Source organism: Poecilia formosa, unplaced genomic scaffold, assembly GCF_000485575.1.
Source record: "Poecilia formosa unplaced genomic scaffold, Poecilia_formosa-5.1.2 Scaffold49, whole genome shotgun sequence".
Taxonomy (NCBI): Eukaryota; Metazoa; Chordata; class Actinopteri; order Cyprinodontiformes; family Poeciliidae; genus Poecilia; species Poecilia formosa.
Genome location: NW_006799988.1, coordinates 334,133 through 353,481, shown reverse-complemented (window position 1 = coordinate 353,481; position 19,349 = coordinate 334,133). Strand labels below are relative to the sequence as shown.

General features: G+C 40.1%; 1 protein-coding gene across 2 annotated transcripts in view; it reads left to right on the top strand.

The window, feature by feature from the left end:
* Positions 1-2,288: 2,288 nt before the first annotated feature.
* Positions 2,289-19,349, top strand: part of LOC103138346 (BMP/retinoic acid-inducible neural-specific protein 3-like) — a 207,144-nt gene continuing 190,083 nt past the window's right edge. The window contains exon 1 of one of the 2 annotated variants that reach the window (XM_007552504.2): positions 2,289-3,086. The gene's annotated coding sequence lies outside the window, so the exon portion shown is untranslated. Of the gene's footprint in view, positions 3,087-3,222; positions 3,966-19,349 lie in introns of those variants that run through there. The other variant, XM_016671750.1, reaches the window with a different exon arrangement.

The following is a 19,349-nucleotide window of genomic DNA, read 5'->3' as shown; positions in this document are numbered from 1 at the left end:
AACCCACTGAGTGGGTGCCGTACCTTTTAAATCCCTTTAACAAAGGAAATACACATTTTGTGGATTGCAGTGAGCAGCTGTCACCGTGTCCTCGCTCCTTTTTCCAAGCGCAGCCCTCTATTCCTGACGACTCTGTTTTAATCCCTCATTTGTTCGGAGGATAGGTGATGGTGGAGGTGTATTGATGGGCACAGGAAAGACTGAAATCCCCAAATGAGAACACACATGTAAGCTTTCTCAGCTCATAAGGTAACACAGCGTAATGTTTTTGCTTTTTCTCCGATCAGTGTTGCCAGCTGTTCCCGTCGTGCTTTAACTAAGGTGAACGATGGACAAGAAAAGGACTAAAAATATCCGACATTCTCTACTTTCTGTTCCTCGTGTGCAGATTTGTTCACAGTTAATTTTTCCTGTTTTCAGTTGTCAAAGTTGTTCTGTAGGTTAAAAAAAAAAGAAAAAAAAAAGCTGTCTGGTTTGACAAGTCTTGTTTTCAGCCATCATTTAAAAGAATTTGGTATGAACAACATGAAAGCGTGGATCCATCCGCTGTTGTGCCGATGGTTCAGGCTGGCGATGGCAGCGTGACACTGTGAGGAATATATTAATGGCACACTTTGAGCCCCTTAGTACCAGCTGAGCTTAATGAGAAAGCTGCGGTCTTCTTGCTGATTCTCCAATTTGAAGGGACTCTTGGAGATTCATTGACGTGAGCCTTAAAATAGCTGGAAACAGGTACTATTCAGATGAAGATGTCTCTCAAGTGCCTTTCCAGATAAAACGCCGCGCGGCTCGCAGCGAGCTTCTCATTCGGCTGTGATGAATGCTACGTGTAGCTCTAAGTTAACCAAGTTCGTACTGAAACACTCCCTCGAGCACTATCATCAATCAAAGCCTCTCCCAGCAGCTGTCAAGTGATTTTTGTGCGCCTTCCCTTTGCAACCACGTGTGGTTTGTGCCACAACAATATCCGGCCCACCTCATTTGCTCCCGTTAGAAAGGCGGCACTGGATTTTATTATTATTTTATTTTTCCCTTCCTTCCCTCCTGTTGCCCCTGGGCATCATATTCAGCATGCTCTTCACTCTCCAGCCTTCCTTTAACCACTTATTCATTCATCACAGACTCACCGAGGAGGTTGCTTAGCTCAAAGACAGTACATTTTTATAAAGAGAAGTGGCCCATGCAGGCAGAGAGACAGGCATAGTCAGACGGAATAGCATGACGATGTGCTGTGCAGTGGGAAACGATGTCAGTACGAATTCAGATTTGCCGGAAGTCAAAGCGCATTTGCAGCAGAAAAAACATTGGCTAAAGTACTGATAGTGAATTAGAGGGGAGGAAAAGGGAGGGAAGTGTCTTTGCTTTCATTAGACGGCCAGCTAGCCTTCTTCCCTGCCTTGTTCTCTGTCTACTCACACTCCCCAGGTCTTTCCATTTAGCATTTGGACTCTGTTGATATAGTTCAAGTTTTATATTGTGAAGGTAATTTTCACAAAACACAGAGGGGAGGATATATTCATCCGTCCGCCATCTGTACCCGTAAACAACGACACACACACACACACAGACACGCACACACACACACCTAGACCAGTTAACCTAACAGTCATGTATTTGAACATGTACTCACATAACAGCGTGCTTTGGTGTTCATGACCTTTAGGGGCTTTAACCTCATAATTGTTGGTGACAGAGACTGATAGATGCTGTCAGGCCAGCTGTTTTCCTCTTGGTTGTCATAACCATAGCAATACAAATCATTTTTTACATTTAAACCTCTTTCTATTGGGTTTGTGTAATATATTTTTCAAGAAACAATATTGAACAAATTTAGCATTTTTTTCTTTTAAATAAATTTGTTTAAGTGGTCAAATTTAGCAAAAACACACACACACACACACACACACACACACACACACACACACACACACACTTGAAATGCATCACATTTTGTGTAATGAATCTTTTTGAATTACTGGGGGGGGATTTTTGATTAAATTCTCATCTGCTTCGGCATGGCCTCTGTATAAAAAAAGTGCTTAATTTCCTCAAAATCTGTTGCAGGAATTTCATGGAAGAGGTCTGGTGTGGGGGGAAAAAAAAAGTTATGGATGAAAAGCCATCTTCCAGGTAAGGAGAGTTGTCCGTCACTCTGTCACTCTCTCCTGTAGTCCAGAGTTCCCATTTATACTTGCCTTCAACTCCATCCGCCCTCTCCGAATTTTCCAGCCAATCGCTGCATCGGATGGGCGTGGCTTTCCTACAGAAGGATGAACAGAGATTGTTGAGGAGAGAGAAGAGAGGAGAAGAGAGTGCACTTGGACCGAGACGTGGTTTCCCCCCCCCAACCCAACCCCTCCAGCTTCTGGGTGAACCAACGCAAGGCTGAACGCGTGAACGAGTGATGAGCCATGGCGCACAGCGACCTAAAATAAATTAGATATATATATATATAAAAAGAATGACATTTTCACAGAAAAATTGGGAGGAAGATGTTTAGTTTGTAGATACCTGCGCGTCTCTGCTCTGGGCTTCGTCCTCACTAAAGACAGTTGCTTTGGCTGGGAAGGAAGTGAACAGAAGACAACATCCTCTTGGGATTAAATGTCAACCTTCCAGACTACAAACAGACTTTTTTTATTTCTTCTTCTTCTTCAACAATAGCATTTGACTCGAGCTTTGTACATTCGCGAACTGCTCCAGTAGACTGTTTTCAGAGCGCGGATTACACAGGACGGCATTGCTGTGCTCCCAACTTCAACAAGCCTTCTCTGCACTCACTTCAGATTTTATTTTAATATATACATATATATTTTTAATTTTCAACACGCCGATGATGGGGACAATGCCCGGATTAACGCGGCTGTTGTTCACCCTACCCCGGGTTAGCGGGGAAGAGTGAGGAGAACGGAAAGAGTGTGGAAGTAGGAGAGGAGAGGAGAGGACAGGAGTCGGCTGCCGTCCACTTGTTCACTGGTGCATTTGCTGCTCCTGCTCTCAGACCTCCTTTTTTTTTTCTTTCTTTTTACTGGATTCACGGACAAACAAGCAAGGAACGCACAGGGAGGACAGCGTTCACACCCTGGGTAAGTCTGAGTGGGTCTCAGTGAACGCGGATGAAAGAATATTAGAAACAAAAAAAATAAGGGTTTTTTATTTTTGGAAGGGGGCGATGGGGGGAGGCAATAGTGGGCGGGGAACGTGGAAGCCGCTGTGCGTTTTTACGCGTTGCGCATGGGTGCCAGGTAGGTTGATATGAGCAAGAGAATGCTCGACTAGATGTGGTCGGTGACGCATGATCGATTAGACAAGCGGAGACGGGGCACAGCTGAGAGTTTCGATGCGGATCAATAACACGGGGCGCTTGTTTTGGCCGTCTCAGCACTGTGAAGGAAGAAGGTCCGACGGAACTTGCTTGGCCTCAGATGTCGGGACAGAGGCAACGCCGTGCACTTGCAGATTCATATAACGCAACGCGCAGATCCCTGAGGAAATGAACCGGATGCAGCTTATTGTACTGTCTTGATCCTGACGCGTTTAGCTCTGTGATTCCTTAACTTCCCCCAGTCATGTCCGTCCGCGTGTGCGCCCCGTGTGCGGTGCATCGGAGTCTCACTTCATGCCACCGTCCTTCACCCTCCGCTTTGCTTTATCTCACGTCCATTTGTGTTCGCTCCTTCTGTCGTTGAGCGGTGAATGCCACCCTGTCTCCCTGCCTCGCTCCCACCCGATCGCGTTGCTTTCCCCGTGTATGTTGCACGGGCTTCCCACCAAAATCTCTGAGCCTGTCTGTAAGCGCAAAAGCCTTCATAACCTTTATAACGTGTCAGACACTTTTGTTGAGTCTCACGCATGGTTTGAAAGGAACTCCTGTGAAAGCGGGAGCTTTTCCGCTTCAGGTTTTGTTCCGAACACCCACCCCCCCGTCACTGAAGCAGACCTCCTTTACCCAACTCAACAAGCCAGTAAGAGAAGTCAAAGAGTCGATCTGTGCATATACTGCAAGGTTTAAATATACCCCACATGCCAGGGGATGCCACTGTTATCTGCAGCCCCCCATTCATCCTGAGCCGTGCACATTGAAGGGAAAGAGAGATGTCCTGACAATACGCGTATCCCTGTGATGTACAGTAGCTCTGAGCAGGATGTAAATGATGAGGCTGAGTGCCTGACACTCTGAACTCTAATGACATATTGTCTAACGCCAGACTGGCTGTAGATCCGTGCCGACATAAGGACTAGATTGCAAAGATGTTGAAAGCTCCAGGCAGTGACGGAGGCAGATGAAGTATCCATTAGAGGAGGAGGTAATAAAGTTGGAGTGGACGAGTTTTTATTTTTTATTTTTGACAAGGCAAACTAGGAAGCACAGTATGAAGCAAATGTTTAACAGCATCCATCTAAAAAACAACAACAAAAAAAAACCTGTGAAAACTTATTTGTTGTTAAGAGACTACAGTGTACAATCTACAGTGTCTTTTCTACAAAAAGTGCATCACACATTTGTGTTTAGACAATACTTTGCACAGCAGATTTTTAATTACTAGTCTTTTTGGAAAACCACTTTTTCACAGTTGGCAGGAGAAATTTCTTCCCATTCTGCTTTACAAAAAAAAAGAAAAAAAAAAAGAGAAAAATGTTTAGAGGCATCATCCTGCTGGAAGGTGAACCTCTTTCACGGTTTTATGTCTTCTGCAGCCTCTCACAGGTTGTTTTTTTTTCTGATTTGGCCTGGATTTAACTGTTACTTCACACATTTTAACATTTTATTTTATTTTTTTTAAATAATGTGGAAAAACTCTGGTATTTGCTAGGCTTAGGGACCACAACTGCCTGTAAATAGTTGAAATCTGCAAATACTTGCGACTTCCTTTCAAAACGGATAATCAATTTTTATATTTTTTAGATCATACATCAAATCTTCCTCAGTTTGCATTAATGCAGACAGTGGAAACCGTCTTGGCACTTCTGCAGAAGCCAGTATACACGGTCTTCCTTATCTCTGCTTTTGGATTGGGTGCTCTGCAAACGCCAGCCAATAGCGTGTCAAAGAGCATCGGTGCTAGCTATTTCAGCTTTCCAAGCTGCATTTTCTTTTGACTATTTGAAATATACTCAATAAAAACAATGAGTGAATAGGTCAATCCACGAATGCTGATCCACAAATAGGTGAGCGCCCCGTTGAATCCTTTTCCTTTCAATATGTCACTTTGTGTTGATTTGTCATGCAGTCGTTTTCTATACTTTAGAATATTGTGCACCAATGAGGCTCATTTGTCAGATTAAAAGTACTTTTAGAAAACAACATGCTTTTTATTAAGCCCACATGTCTGCATTAAAATATTTTTATGTATTACACAATGTTTTTTATAATTGGATTGATGTGAAATGCTCAAGTGATGCTTCTATTAGATGCGATCATAAAATCACAAACTCTACCAGAATTAAACCGTGAGAATATAAGTCTGTGTGTAATTAATGTGTAACATGTTTTAACTTAGAGAATTGAGTTACAGAAATAAATGAACTTCTCAATAACACTCTAATTTATTGAACATGAGTGCAAAATCGATTGAAGAGAAAATCTGAAGGAGTCATAAAGTTTGTGAATAATTTTGCAAGGCAGTGTAGAAACATGGCGTCAACCTGTTGTGTGAGAATGTGTTGAGCACTTTCAGAATTTATTTTACTGGCTTTCTTTTGAACATAACAAGATTCATGTTGCATTTACTGCAAGGCGACCAGTAGGTCGCAAAATCTGCAGGACGATGAAAAATGACAAACACGGCCTGCTCAGCTAACGCAAACCCCAAACATCATGGAAGCAACTTTTCTACTTTAAAGTGATGAACTTGAGACGAACTACCTCACTCAGAAATACAGTCAATAGTTCTGTCTCTTCTTACAAGTGAGACACTCAAATAACACCTATATGGATTGTGCTCTGGTGTTGAAAGGTTTATTTATTTATTTTTTTTAACTTTGTTCAACAATTAGAGCAACAGAACATACTTCCTCATAAAGTTTTTGGCATCCCTGGTAAATATGTTAAAAAACAAACTTAAAATTGATTAATCTTGTTTTGCAATAGCATAGCTAACCTTTACATTTACCGTACAATATTCCATATTTATCTTGCCAACACCTGCTAAAGAGGATAAATATATACATATATTGGAATCATTAATTGTTTGAAATAACTGCTTATTTTAATTCTTGTTAAATTTTAAAGTTTGTTCTACAATAGATTAACTGCAGGGGTACCAATAATTGTGGTGACAGTTTTTTTTTTGTTTGTTTGTTTCTTCTGTTATGTTCAGAGTGAAAATAAGTGTTTAATAAGAAATGTAATTATCTTAAGGTTTTTTTACACATCTTTACCAGGGTGCCAACAAAATGTGTATCTTATATACGATGAAAAATAAAAACCTAACAAACTGTGCTGGCTTTGACTAACACCAAAAGTTAAAAGCCAATACTTAGACTGACCAACTTCTTTAATTTAGGTCGGCGTGCGTGTAAGAACTCCATGTTACATGGCATCTTCCCGATTGTCTTGGCAAGTATCCATAAACGCAGATCAAAAACATGGTTCAAGCATTTTTCTTTTGTTTTGTTTTTTTTGAAAAGGCGTATCTGAAAGCAAAAGCTGAAAGTTTCACACACAGAATAATCCGCACTTCAGATTTCTCACTTCCCCCTCAATACACGTACGTCTCAGAGCACTTACATAATACCCAAGGTGGGTATCGAATCATTGCCCAAAGCCATGCATTAGTCCACACATTACACTCTGTTATATGTGTAGAAGGGGAATTTTGTTGTTTGGTTCCCTGCTTGAGAGTCATAACTCCACAGTGGGTAGAATAAAAACCGATGATTCACCTGTTACTGTTATGGATTCGCTCAGCGTAACAACGTTTGGGTAGTGCAGTCAAACAGAAACCAAATCAAACTACCTTTCATTTTGCTCTAGACCCTGTGGAATATATTTAAACCCCTTTGACACGACTCAGTCTGTACCTTTAGAGCTGATGTAGCCAAGCAAAAGCAAAATTATCTGAGATGAAATGACTTTCACGTTCGCATAAAGGCCCGGCTGCTTTAAACCGGCCTCAACAGACCGGTTCATTGTCAAGGCTCGTCTCTTGGAGATGTTAGTTTGCCATCCGTTATTAGAGATATTTTATTATGTAGTGTGCTCTGCTAAAAAGGTTTTTTCTGGAAGGCATGTGGAGAGACGGAAAATGAACCCGTTTCAGAACAGCAGAACAGCGTTCCTCTAAAAAAAAAAAAAGAAAAAAAAAAGAAAACAAAACATTGTGGAACTATCTAGTCTAATTTGTTTTATTTCTTTCTTAGTTTCTTTATTTCTCCCTTTCAATATCATTTAAGAGAGGGTACAATTAGGACATTATTATGCCGACCCAGATTTTACTCTGTAATCTTCAAATTCAAGCTGGATGAATTCCTCTTCCTGCAAGGATCTCTGCACAGAGTAAATCCGCAAAGTACATTGCAAAGATAAATGCTTGTACTGAGTGTGTATGGTCTTTAGTGACTGACTGCAGTATATGATATGGTTCTGCCAGGACATTGGGAAGTACAGGAAATGCAGCCTGTTTAATAACTAACATTACGCTGCACTTTTAGACAAAGGCAGTGGCCCTCTACTGTGAGTAATCTTTTTCAATGTAAGGAGAATACAACATTTTAAATCACAGCTTGAGTGGAAGGAAAAAAATCACAGACATAGCGTTTGGACTTAAGTGGATTTGTCGAGTTGAGTTGAGAGAGCGTATGCAATTTTCTCAACACTTTAAAAATGCTTTCTCTAAAAAACTAGTAATTGGCCACGCTCGCAAGCATCGAATTTAAGAGCCGATGCTTTGCAGTGCATCAGAAGAGCCGATTCTGACGGAGTGAGAGCCATCTTCTTTTTTTCTATCTTTCGTTGCTCAGCTCTCACTCTCAGTAGCTCCTCCCTGCTGCCTTGTGGCCTGAATCATGTGAGAATATGAGATCTCTCAGTTATGTGAAAACAAAGAGGGGGACAGAGACGACAGTCAGGTGGACAATCTGTCCATCCAGTCAGTAAACAGTGGTGAGGAGGAGAGTGCATCACAAAAACTCATAAATATAACTGAGACCCATAAATAAAGGGGAATAGCAGAGCATGGGACGCATCTTGGTTCTGTTTGGTAGATGTTTCTACAGTGATCCAAACACTGTAGAAACATCTACCAAACAGAACCAAGCTGCGTTGATATGTTTTTATACCAAAGAAAAATGAAAAGTTTGATTAAAATAGTTTTCAAGAATAAGAATTTCTGATTTCTTAGCAGAAAAAAAATACATAAAGTTTGACAAGTATAAGGCTTCCCTTAAAAAAACACTAAATGCAATAGGATTCATTAACATACAAAACGTTAATATTTGCATAGCCAAGTTAAAATACGAGGCCACAGATGATAATAAATTAGGAGCCGCACGGAAGCCAATAGAGCAAAATGAATTTTAATGTTTCTGCAGCCATAAACTTGACATGAGTAATGCAGTCAATGGTTATATTCTGTCTTATTAGACTTGAATATTAAATTACATCGAACTTATGACCAAATCTTGGATCAAATTGTGAATGTGAACATAGCCAAGACTGGCTTTTGCTAGATAAAATATGGATGTAAACAGATCTATTCTCTAGGAAAGTGATTCACATTTCTGGTCCTTTTTTATTATCTTTTTTTTTTCTTTGGATGGATATCTTTTCCTGGAATGAGACAGCATTTAGCCTACAAGAAACTTTACCTGTACAGAATTTAAGATGGGGACATTTTCTGCTCTGTTGTATGTATCACCTTTACTTCATAGCGAACCATTGTAAGCTTTATAGGAAGCCAATAAACCTTCATCAAGTGTCCGACACAATGTTTTATGTACAATGTACTGAGATGTGATGGAGGAAAATCTTTAGGCAATGTTCTTGAACTGCACAGGAACTCCTCTAGTAATTGATTATTGATTGATGGAGATACAGTAGCTCTGTATCTCTGTGCACCAATACGGTTTGTTGAGGTGTTTGATGACAGAAGTGATGCGAGTCAGCGATCTCCGGAGGCATAGAGGGTAGACCAATTCAGCAGATCGTCTCCTTTCTATCCCTGCGAAACGAGCGTTTGTTTTAATATGTTGCAGGCAAAGTTGTAATGAGTCAAAATCAGAATTTGCAAATCAGGCTTCAAAGAAAACCCAAATCAACTGAACCTCAATAATTGCATTTCAAATTGATATTATTATTTCCACTTTGTGAAGTTTTGTTATCTGAAGTCATCTGACATCATAGTGACTTAAAAGCTTGCCTTGTTTAACAGCTGTTAGACTTTTTTTTTTTTTGAAGCAGTAGCAGTAGCAGTAGTAGTGGGAACTTAATTATTTACACCTACTGCTGCCAGAATACTAAACTTTGAGAACTTTTTTAGTTTTGTGCGAGTAGATAGTACACCCCTAAGGGATGTTGAGGAGTGAGCTTTAGGAATTCAACCGTAACTCCTCCAGTCTGCACTGGCGCCTCTCTCGTGGTGATACTTGCAGATGTACCTGGGCTTCAGTGGGCAAAACTGAGCTACGAAATCAGTGTGGAACATGAAACATGGTTAAACCTTGACTTATTCCCCCCGTTCTCCGCCCTGTCCTTTCTCGTCTTTGTACATCAAAGTGCTCGTCTCTTCTTAAAGCGAAGCCTCAAGCATCCCAGTACAGGCAGAGGAGGAGGGGATGTGGACAAACATCCCCTCCGAGTGAGCCGGAGAGATGCCCGATTGTTCTCCCTGTACGTCCATTAATCCTCAGCCGGGCTCCAACATGAAGTACAGCCGTCCAAAGGCTTGCTGACATTTCAATCTGGACAGGGGGTGGGGAGTCATGGGCCTTCTGATTGTTGCATGTTAGACATGCGGTGAGGCTGTGCTTTAAAATCTTTTGTCCTATCCCCTCTGTTTGGAAATAAAAAATAACCTTCCATTTTTTTTGTAATCCACTAAGTTCTCCCCATCTCCCTCTCCTTTTTTTAATATGTTTATAAGCAGCTTTCTAATAATCTTATGGACTAAGCCACTGAACAATATTTTTTTTTTAAAGTGTCTCATTAATGAGTTTTTCTTTTGAAAATCAGTTGAGGGATTTGTTCGTGCCCATAAGGCTAAAGGAAACTGTTTCGCAGTCTTGCGTTTTCAGGCACAAAACAGTTCGCTTTCCATCAATTTCTGCCACTAAATGACTGAGCCCTTGAAAGAAAGTGGAAATACACAGAGGACTCTTGGGTTTGTTTATCATCTCGAAGTGCGCAACCCTATACCTAACAATAACTCCTTAAAAAAATTATAAAAACCTTGTTTTTCTTGGTTTGCCATCCTCCTGCCGGACTTTTCCCAAAACTTCACAGGACAAAACTTCTGATTCGATTTAATATATTTTTCACTCATGCTCAGTCGAGACATAAGAGGCATGATAGGACATAAAGAGCTTTATGCTTTAGAAAGGGTTACACTGAAGGTCTACCTTGGCAGATTTACCAAGGTGTTCACCCCTTGGTAAATCTGCTTAAATGTATCCATTGCATGCATAAAAGTTAGTGACTAAATAGGTAGAGGACACTTTTTCCTTACAATGCACAAACTTTGAGACAGTTTTGTATGACTATCGATAAAAAGGAGGAGAAGGAAAAAAAAAGAAAAACAGATTGCATCTGCTTTGCTTCACCTTGAGGGTAACTAGGCTCTGTAGTCCGGAGGGCAGCTTTACTTGCTTAGGTTCTCCAGAAGAACCAGAACCGATTGAAATGAAAACCACCCTCTGAGCATGAAAAAGCTGCCTTTGATATGCTCATACACCACGCAGTGTTTACCCCTTGGAGTTTTACATCTTTCCCTCCATCTGTGAGGATCTTGTTTTTAATAATCCTTCATAATCAAAAAGCCACTAAAGGGGGAAAAAAAAATAAGTGAACTGTAAAATTATTATATGTCGTGTGAATTGGAAGCACAAACTTTATACTGGATTTTCTTTCATGCAAAAAGACATGGGTTGGTTAAAAAAAAAGAAAAAAAGGCACAACTTAAAATAAAAAACAACGGTTATTTATTGCTCTAAAAAATAAAAAAAAGCATCGAGTCATGTCTGCTTCCTCAGTTCGCCGTGTCTGTCAGTAAAATAAACTCTAAACGGATCCACATTTGCATAAAAATGTAGTTCAACTGTGACTTAAACCTCAGGTATGAGTGATGCTGAGTGTAAAAGAAAAAAAATCTGTTTTTTGTTTGGTGCTGCAGGAAGGAGCATTAAGGAATGGAAAACACTCTCAGCCCCTCTAGCAGTTTATTTTTATGAGTTAACCGGTTGTGCAACCTCCGAGGACTGCATGGGAATCTTTCTCCGCTCGCCTCCCATTCATCCAATTTCCCCCCCCTCAGCCTCTCTCGCCCCCTTTTCCTGAAAATGATTAGGAAAGACATTTAGTGGCGAGAAATACAATGATCATATGTTGCGGCATTGATCTGCGTATCGAGCTATATCATCTGGATTCATTGGCTCTGACATCCAAACTCGCCACATTGATTTTTACTGTTGCTGTTAAAAGGAGATTTACCCCGATCCACCCACCACCCACCTACTCTTCCTGACAGATTCACATTCAGCCGTAAGCCAAACAGGTTATGCTGCAGAGGTGTACTGATTTTACTTCCCTGGCGCGTCGTATCACAATTTATGTGCTAAGTGCTCGTGCGAGCATTCACCTGGGTTTGATGGCGTAAAACGAGGACAAAAGCAAGTGCTGCAGGTCCTCCATCTTCAGGATTACTCCTCATCTACGATGCCTGCTAAAAGTGGTGACATACGTTGTATTTTCTATTTTTTTCTTCTTTTTTTCCACATTTTTCATCAGCGCATCTGTTGACAGAACATCTGCTAGTTGTGACACAACTAGTAGTTTTTAAAAGAGTGGCAAGAAGAAAGGCGTTGCTGAACACACAGTTAGAACTTGGAATCCAGAAAAACTACTTTGGCAAATACTTTTTAGACTCCTATTCTTCCAAACCGGAAAAGGAATTAGACCAGAGGATACTTACTGAGACTTATCTAGAAACCCTGAATAGGAATATCTAGCTTATTTACTTTGGATCAACATTATTAGCTTTCTCTTCTCTTTTGGTTTGTTATTTTGTTTGTATTTCCTTTTAACTCATGTGAAGCACTTTGCATTGCCTTGTTGCTGAAAATGTGCTATATAAATAAAATTACCTTTACCTTTTTACCTTTAAGTTGTAATCCGACCAAACTTTAACTGTTTTACAAATATGAATTTTTGGATGCGCAAAACTTGTAGAGGCAGAAAAAAAAGATTCTGCAAAGTTTGGAAACACATTTGTATGATTAAAAAAAAAAAGTTCATCTTTCTGCTTCCACTTCCTAATTGTGCGCTAGGTTTTTAATCACATAAGATCCGATTTAAAAATAATAGTTGTGGTTGCAAAGTCACAAAATCTATAAAAGGGCAAAGAAGACGAATACTTTCAAGGTAACATATATGCTGTTTAACACTGCAGATCAGGGGCAGATAATGTGAAAACTGAGCAAGGAAAACGATGAGGTCAAACAGTCTGAATCTCCTGGATGTATTTTACAAGCACACGCCGGCCTTACTGCTGTCTGATAAAGTCGATAGCTTCAAAGTAGAAGGAGGTACGATTTGAATATTAAAAAAACGTATCACACAAATGCTCAGACCTAACATACAGCATCATCTGATCAGGATAGCTTCCTGTCCCCACAGGAAGCTATCCTTACATACCGCATGTTGGACGGTAAGAGATGTTTAAGCAACAGAGAGAAATCATTGCAACAGCATAAATAAATAAAAAACATAATGCAAGGCATGAAGAGATCTGAATGAGGAAAGAATACAAATTGTGAAGAGGAAGCGCTTCCAGAATAACAATAAATTAAATTACCAGTGCTCTCTCAAGTTTTAAATAATAACTCTTTAGAAAATCAGAGCAAAACATTGCAACTTTGGCTTTTTAGCATCCTTTTTTATTATTAATGACTTCAGTGGGTTTTTTTTTTCTTTTCTCCCTCTCTAACTGGTAACACCATTAACCCTCTGGGCATGTGTCGGGCATTAAACAGCTGACAAAAAAAAGTTATAAAACGCTTTGTGGAAATGCTGAAACGTGCAGTCTCTGCAAAAGAATCAGCCATTTCCCCAAGGAGACGGGAGTGAGAAGAATGGAGCAAAAGCAAGGCTGGGCTGGATAATAATTAGAGCTTGATAAACTCACCAGAAGCTAAAAGTTGTTTTTTAGGGGAGGAAAAAAAAGAAAAATCCCTCCCATGGTTTGCTGTCCATGTCTTAAGTGAGCTGTTTCATTCACCAAAGTATCCGTATATATCCCATCATTTGTGAAACTGCACTAGTCAGACAATTTATGGACAATTTAAAATGAGGAACTTTTCTAAAAGGAAATAGATTTTCTTTGAAATGTCACAATGAATGACGATGCTTTATGACTTAATGTTTGAGATGAAAAAGCTTCGATTTAAGGTGCGGCCTTTGCTTGGTAAAAACATTTGTCCGTTTACTGCCGTGCTCGTGATGACATCACATCCTGTGTGTGAGTGACAGAGCAATTGCTGTTACACAGATGTGCCATTTTAAATATTATTTTACTAAAATTTAAAAAGGAAATAACTGCATAGCTGACACTTTATGTCTTATAATCACATACAGGCAATTAGTGCTGTTAGCATTACTAACAGCAAGACTTTGTGTTTATTCTTTGTAGAGTTAGAAGAACCTTTCCTTAGTCACGAGATTTCCAAAAGACTGCAAACATTTCCTAATCCAACACGTCCGAGGGTTGGCAAAATTTGACTCTTAGGAAAAGATAAAACAAAGGAGCAAACACACCAAGCCTGCAGGAAATAATTCTCTAGAAACTTTTACTTCTCTGTGTTTTCTGTGACCTAATTTTTAATACCTCACTGATACTGAAAAAACAAAACAAAAATAAAGCAACCTAAATCTTTGTTACTCAGTCGCAATTTCCACTTTTAGAGTGTGACCTGGTAACACTGATGTGTGGTGTGTTCACTGATCGAAAAATGATCAGAAGATTTTCAGTCCACTAACAGCGAGACATCAAACTCAAATGGTCGAGCATAAAAATCAGCTCAGTTCTGCTCACCAGAAAGTCTTTAGTAATGTGACTTTGGTTTCTTGTCTGTTACTGAGGTGAATTTTGTAATGGTATTTTTGCTAAAATCAAACAAATTACAAAGTAATTTCAGTTTTTTTTCATGGAATGCAAGTACGGCAGTGACCTTCACAACACTGATGAACATCAAATATCAAATGCCGCAGTAACTATTTCTCCTCAGAATCAATGGCTCCCTGTCTCTTCCGACGTATCCTGGTTACCACAACACAAAAAGCCAGGTTGGCTATGTGCATGGCGTAATGGGAGGTTTTATGCGAATCATAATCACTGTTAAAAATTGAACACCGCCAATAAATCATCTCCTTTTTTGCCTTCCTCGTATTGTTATGTTGCAGTGTGATGCATAACGAGCTGAAACGCCTCCGAGTGAAGGGAAAGGAAATGAGTTCCAAATTAGTGCGCCTCTAATAATCCCAATTTGAGGTGTAAGGAGGCATTTTTTTTTTTCCCTCTTTCATTGGCTTGATGTCAGTGAAGTTAAAACTCCAAATTCATCTGGCTCACTTAGCATGCATGGCCGCATTTTCCATTCATAAGAAGCTTCCAAAGCAGCATCTTCGTCCCCACACTCCACATCTGAACGTGCACGTTTTGGTTGACGAACTCAACATGCCTTTTTAATTCGCTTCTGCGCGAGTTTTAGGGGAAAAGATTTACATGGATGATCTGATGCATTTTTAATTTCACACTGGGAGAATATCTTCTCTTATGAATTTTTTTTTTTCTTTTTGTATAATTCTTTCAAGTCTTGTGTGTTCTCATCGTATCTACATTTGCACTTGTGAAATAAATAGGAGGGATTTTGATCCAAATCAATATTTATGAATTATAAAACAGTTGGGATGGAGCTACAGGCAGATATTTGAGAAAGGCTGAGCTAAAAAAAATCGCTGCTCCTACACACACACACAAAAAAAAGCAGAGCAGAGTTTTAGGCAGGATGATGAATTTTTGCCTCGTATTCAGTCTGATGCACTGTAACGTACTGTAAGAATGCATGAGCCAATGCACTTACACACTGCTTATATTAGGTTTATTTGACTACTTAGATAAAAAAATAATAATTTATATTGCAGCTAATGAAGAGGGCACAGTTTCCATGGAGACAGGAGTCACTTTGATTTACCGTGTTTTTTGACTGTACTGCTTCCAGTATCCAGATGTGCCACACCAGAGGGCTCAGTGACAGCTTTTGACCTGGTTTTTGCCTCCCGGGCCAAATAAAATGTGAAGCTGATGTGGTCCTAACATGTCTGCAGTAGAAACCCCTATATTTTTATACCAGTGGCTCTCCGAGCTCCTTATGTTTCTGCTGCTGCACTGTGTTCACAGTGAGACTTAATGAGGTGAGTGCTTCTACTTTTCTTCTGTTCTTTTCTGTGTGACATAGTTTAACTGTGCGTAAAGTGGGACTACTCAAGTCTTAACAGCAGGAACTCAAAAAGAAGAAAAAAAAAAGGTGCGTTTGTCTTTTCAGAATGCACATTTGTTGCAAGGCGGCGTGGTGGTGCTCTGATGAGCAGCCATGTTTACATGAGCAAAAGTCCATGATCGGATTGAAACGTATTCGGATTAAATGTGTCGCTTATATGCGTGCAGAACTAATTAATTCGATCATGACGTGCTCCAGACTTTATTCCGAACAGAAACGCTGACGTGCAGAGTTGTAACATTTCCGTACAAAAAAGCCACAGAAGAAGTTGTACTTCCGTCTGTACTCAACATAAAAACAACCACATGCAGTGTGTTGGTTTCGTTCCCTCCAAGAGCCCAGAATGGATCCGGCGACAGGTTATATAACAGTGGTTGAGATGTTACCGCGCCTCCCTAATTGAGCCACACGGTGAGCGAAACATGCCGTTGATCTTCGGGCATTAGAGGATGAGAGAGTGGGAGGAAATCAACATCCTTCAGAGTTTCAACCATAACAAACCAGATTGCTTCCCTGGCGTCTGGCCACTGAAGGTCAGTACATGTCACAGTGACAGAGGATACATGCGCTGCCAGGTCAGTCAAATTGACACGATCAGAACAAACGTTCACACGTGGTATACGGATGATCAGTCGGTGTACCACTTCTCTCATTTGGACTACAGTTTCATTCCAATGGAGCTGAATGAAGTCAGGATTTTCTGATTGGCGCGTTTGTGCGACACATTTTTATTCCGATTGGCTGTTTATTCCAGTTATTTATGTCCATGTAAACGTGCCTAGTGTTGCGTTTCTACAACAAGACTTCAACCTGTTGTAGAAACAAGTTGGTGGTGTTAAGAGTATATGCCTTGAGACAAACTAAGGTTTTCCGTAGAGGTGAGAGTGAGTATTCATGACTGATGAGTTGGAACAGGTGCCTTCCTAAAACCATTGTACATATAAAACGTACCTCACTAAGAACTTCATATTTCCTTCAAACATGCTTTAAGGTCCTTTAGTGTTAGGGTAGGATAGGGCTCAGGTTAGCCAGCCATTGCTATCTAGGCTGTTATGTCGCCGTCAATAATTACTCAAGAAAATATACAATTGTTTTTGGTTTCATGCACAGTCATGCAGGAATGTTTTTTTTTTTTTTATTATTATTATTATTTTCTATGGAGATAAATGTAACCATGTATGAACAGAAGGAGACAGGTCTGCATAACTAACTGCTGCACAGACAGAGGAGGCATGGGATGTGGTGTGGTTGGAGATCGAGGCAGCGCAGCTATTTGCCAAGAATGATTTAAATTTGGCCTGTAGTAAAAATATACCACTACTTTTCCTGCTAATGTAGGAATATTTTAACTCATTTCCTTCTAAATTCACTTAAATTTTTGATTAAACTGTTTATTTTTTATTTTTTTTTGCTGATATCAGGTTTAGCTTAGAAATTATAATGTGAACATATTGCTAAGAAGCATTTGCATTTAGGTATTTGGTATAAAAATTTGAGATTTTAGACGTTATTGAACGTAACACCTCGTCTTCATAATGGAGGCAAAATGGTTTCAACATGATCGCTGGTGTGTGTAGAATCTTAATCAACCTGCATTAGTACATTTCAACTTTTTTTTTTTTTTTTTTTCTTTGGTTTAGGGTGAACTTGGAAGGTTGTCCTTTGTGGTTAAGCTGTCAGTACACACACAGCTTGTGTACCTGTAAATGAGGGCTCCTGGTCATTTTGCTCCTTTGTGAATTCATGTCCCTGTTTTGTACATGGACAAAACTAATGTCCCCTCTTACTTCCATTGTGTACCTATAAAACAGTACACAATGCTTAAATCCCTACATCCTCCAATGTTGACTTTGAAGCTGTCTCCACAATTGGACTGACAGTGTTTCTGTATAAAAACTGCATGTTTTTTTTTTTTTGTTATTGTCTTCTTGAGTTTGTAAAGTGTTGTTTTGGCTTCATGAACTATTACCCAGGGATGTTTTTTTGTTGTTGTTTTTTTAATTGATTTCAACCTTGCAAACACACCAGATCCTCACTGGTAACGCTGGATTCTCTTTTACTGGAGGTAGTTTAAAACGCGGCGAGGACACCGTGTGGTGAAACGTCCTTGAAAAAGTCCTGGAACTCTAAATTACCGTGGATAAAAGCATTTACCATATGAATATAAAGTCAAAACAGGTAATAAATGTTATAGAGAGGTGATTTAATCTAATTTAATTATAGCATAACAAGGTCAGAAATGCCTCGGGGCAAATGTGTTTAAATAAAATTGTGCTCAATATGCTGCTGCCGTGTTGAAGACCTTATCTTGGACCCATTACACTTGGAAATCATTGTTCTTTTTCTTCCCTTACTTGCAGCAACAGAAGTCATTCCAAGTTTGTGGCATTGCTTTCGACTTGGCAACGCGGACTGATCCTGCAGACAGAAGTGATGTGCCAGCTTCGCTGAATAGCTTTAACGGGATTGGAGCCTTGCCTTAACAGTGACGCACTAAGCCGGTCAAGGTCACTAACGGCATCACATAAAAGCAGACATCAGTTCTTAATGAAGTCGTACATCACGTCTAACACGTGGTTAAATTAGAGAATTCACGGAGATTATACAGATTATATTATCCGCGTGCGTTCTTTGTCTGAGCTCCGACGGTCCGCAGGCTGCCTCGACTGTTAGTTGTAAGGGAATTTGACGAGATTGACAGGAAGCAATCTGTGCGTTGAGAGAGAGAGATGATAGCAAAGGGCGTGCGACGGGAACGGATGGGTTTGCCCTGTTCGGCGTAGGGAGGCAACAGCAGGGGCAGATTTAGCTGTAAAAAGGGATTGCCCGTGTTTGTGTGTTTACCTGAGATAGGTTCCTGAATATGAGCATGTGCTTGGGAAAATTTACTGTGATTGATAGAGAGGCTGAGAGTCCGAACAGATGAAGTTATCAAAGCAGAATCCATCCTGCTGGATATAGAGGTGATTATCCTACTAGCTATGAAATATTGAAGATTGTGACTTCATTTTCCTTATAAGGAAACGATGCGATTTCTTTTTTTTTCATTTAGAAAGTCTATTACAAAATGGATGTGTTTTATCGCTTTTCTGGTCATATTACCCTTTTTTGTCACTTTCTTTTTCTTTTCCTGTGGATATTATTTTTTGTCCTCAAATATAAAAGTTGGTCTTTTTGAAGCCTCTATTAAGAGGTGTTGGGTGTGAATAGAGGTAAATCGGATAATCTGTGAAAACGCTATCAAGTATTAGCCGCGCTTCGCGGTGCATGCGTGTTTTGTTGTGTAAATCTGTATTATTTTTTTTCCCCTCTGTAATTTCATTGTAATATGGCTCTTGTCTAACGTTGTAGAGGCACAAGTAAATCACGTCCGACTCCGCTTGCGGAGAGCCCCGGCTTATCCCGGGGTCATCTCACAATCGCTATTTAATGTTCAACTCCGAAGCTGGCATTGATATCAGCAGCAGATAAAGTGGAATTCCTTGATTGCCTTGGTCAAAGAGGCTCCGGTCGCCGAGAAAATGATTTATTGGACACGGGGCAGTCGGTTGAGATCAAGCGAGATCGACGAGCCTCCGACTCACTCCCGGGCTCGGAAAAAAGCTGCCGCTCGCCCAATCACTCGCACCAGCGGGGCCCTT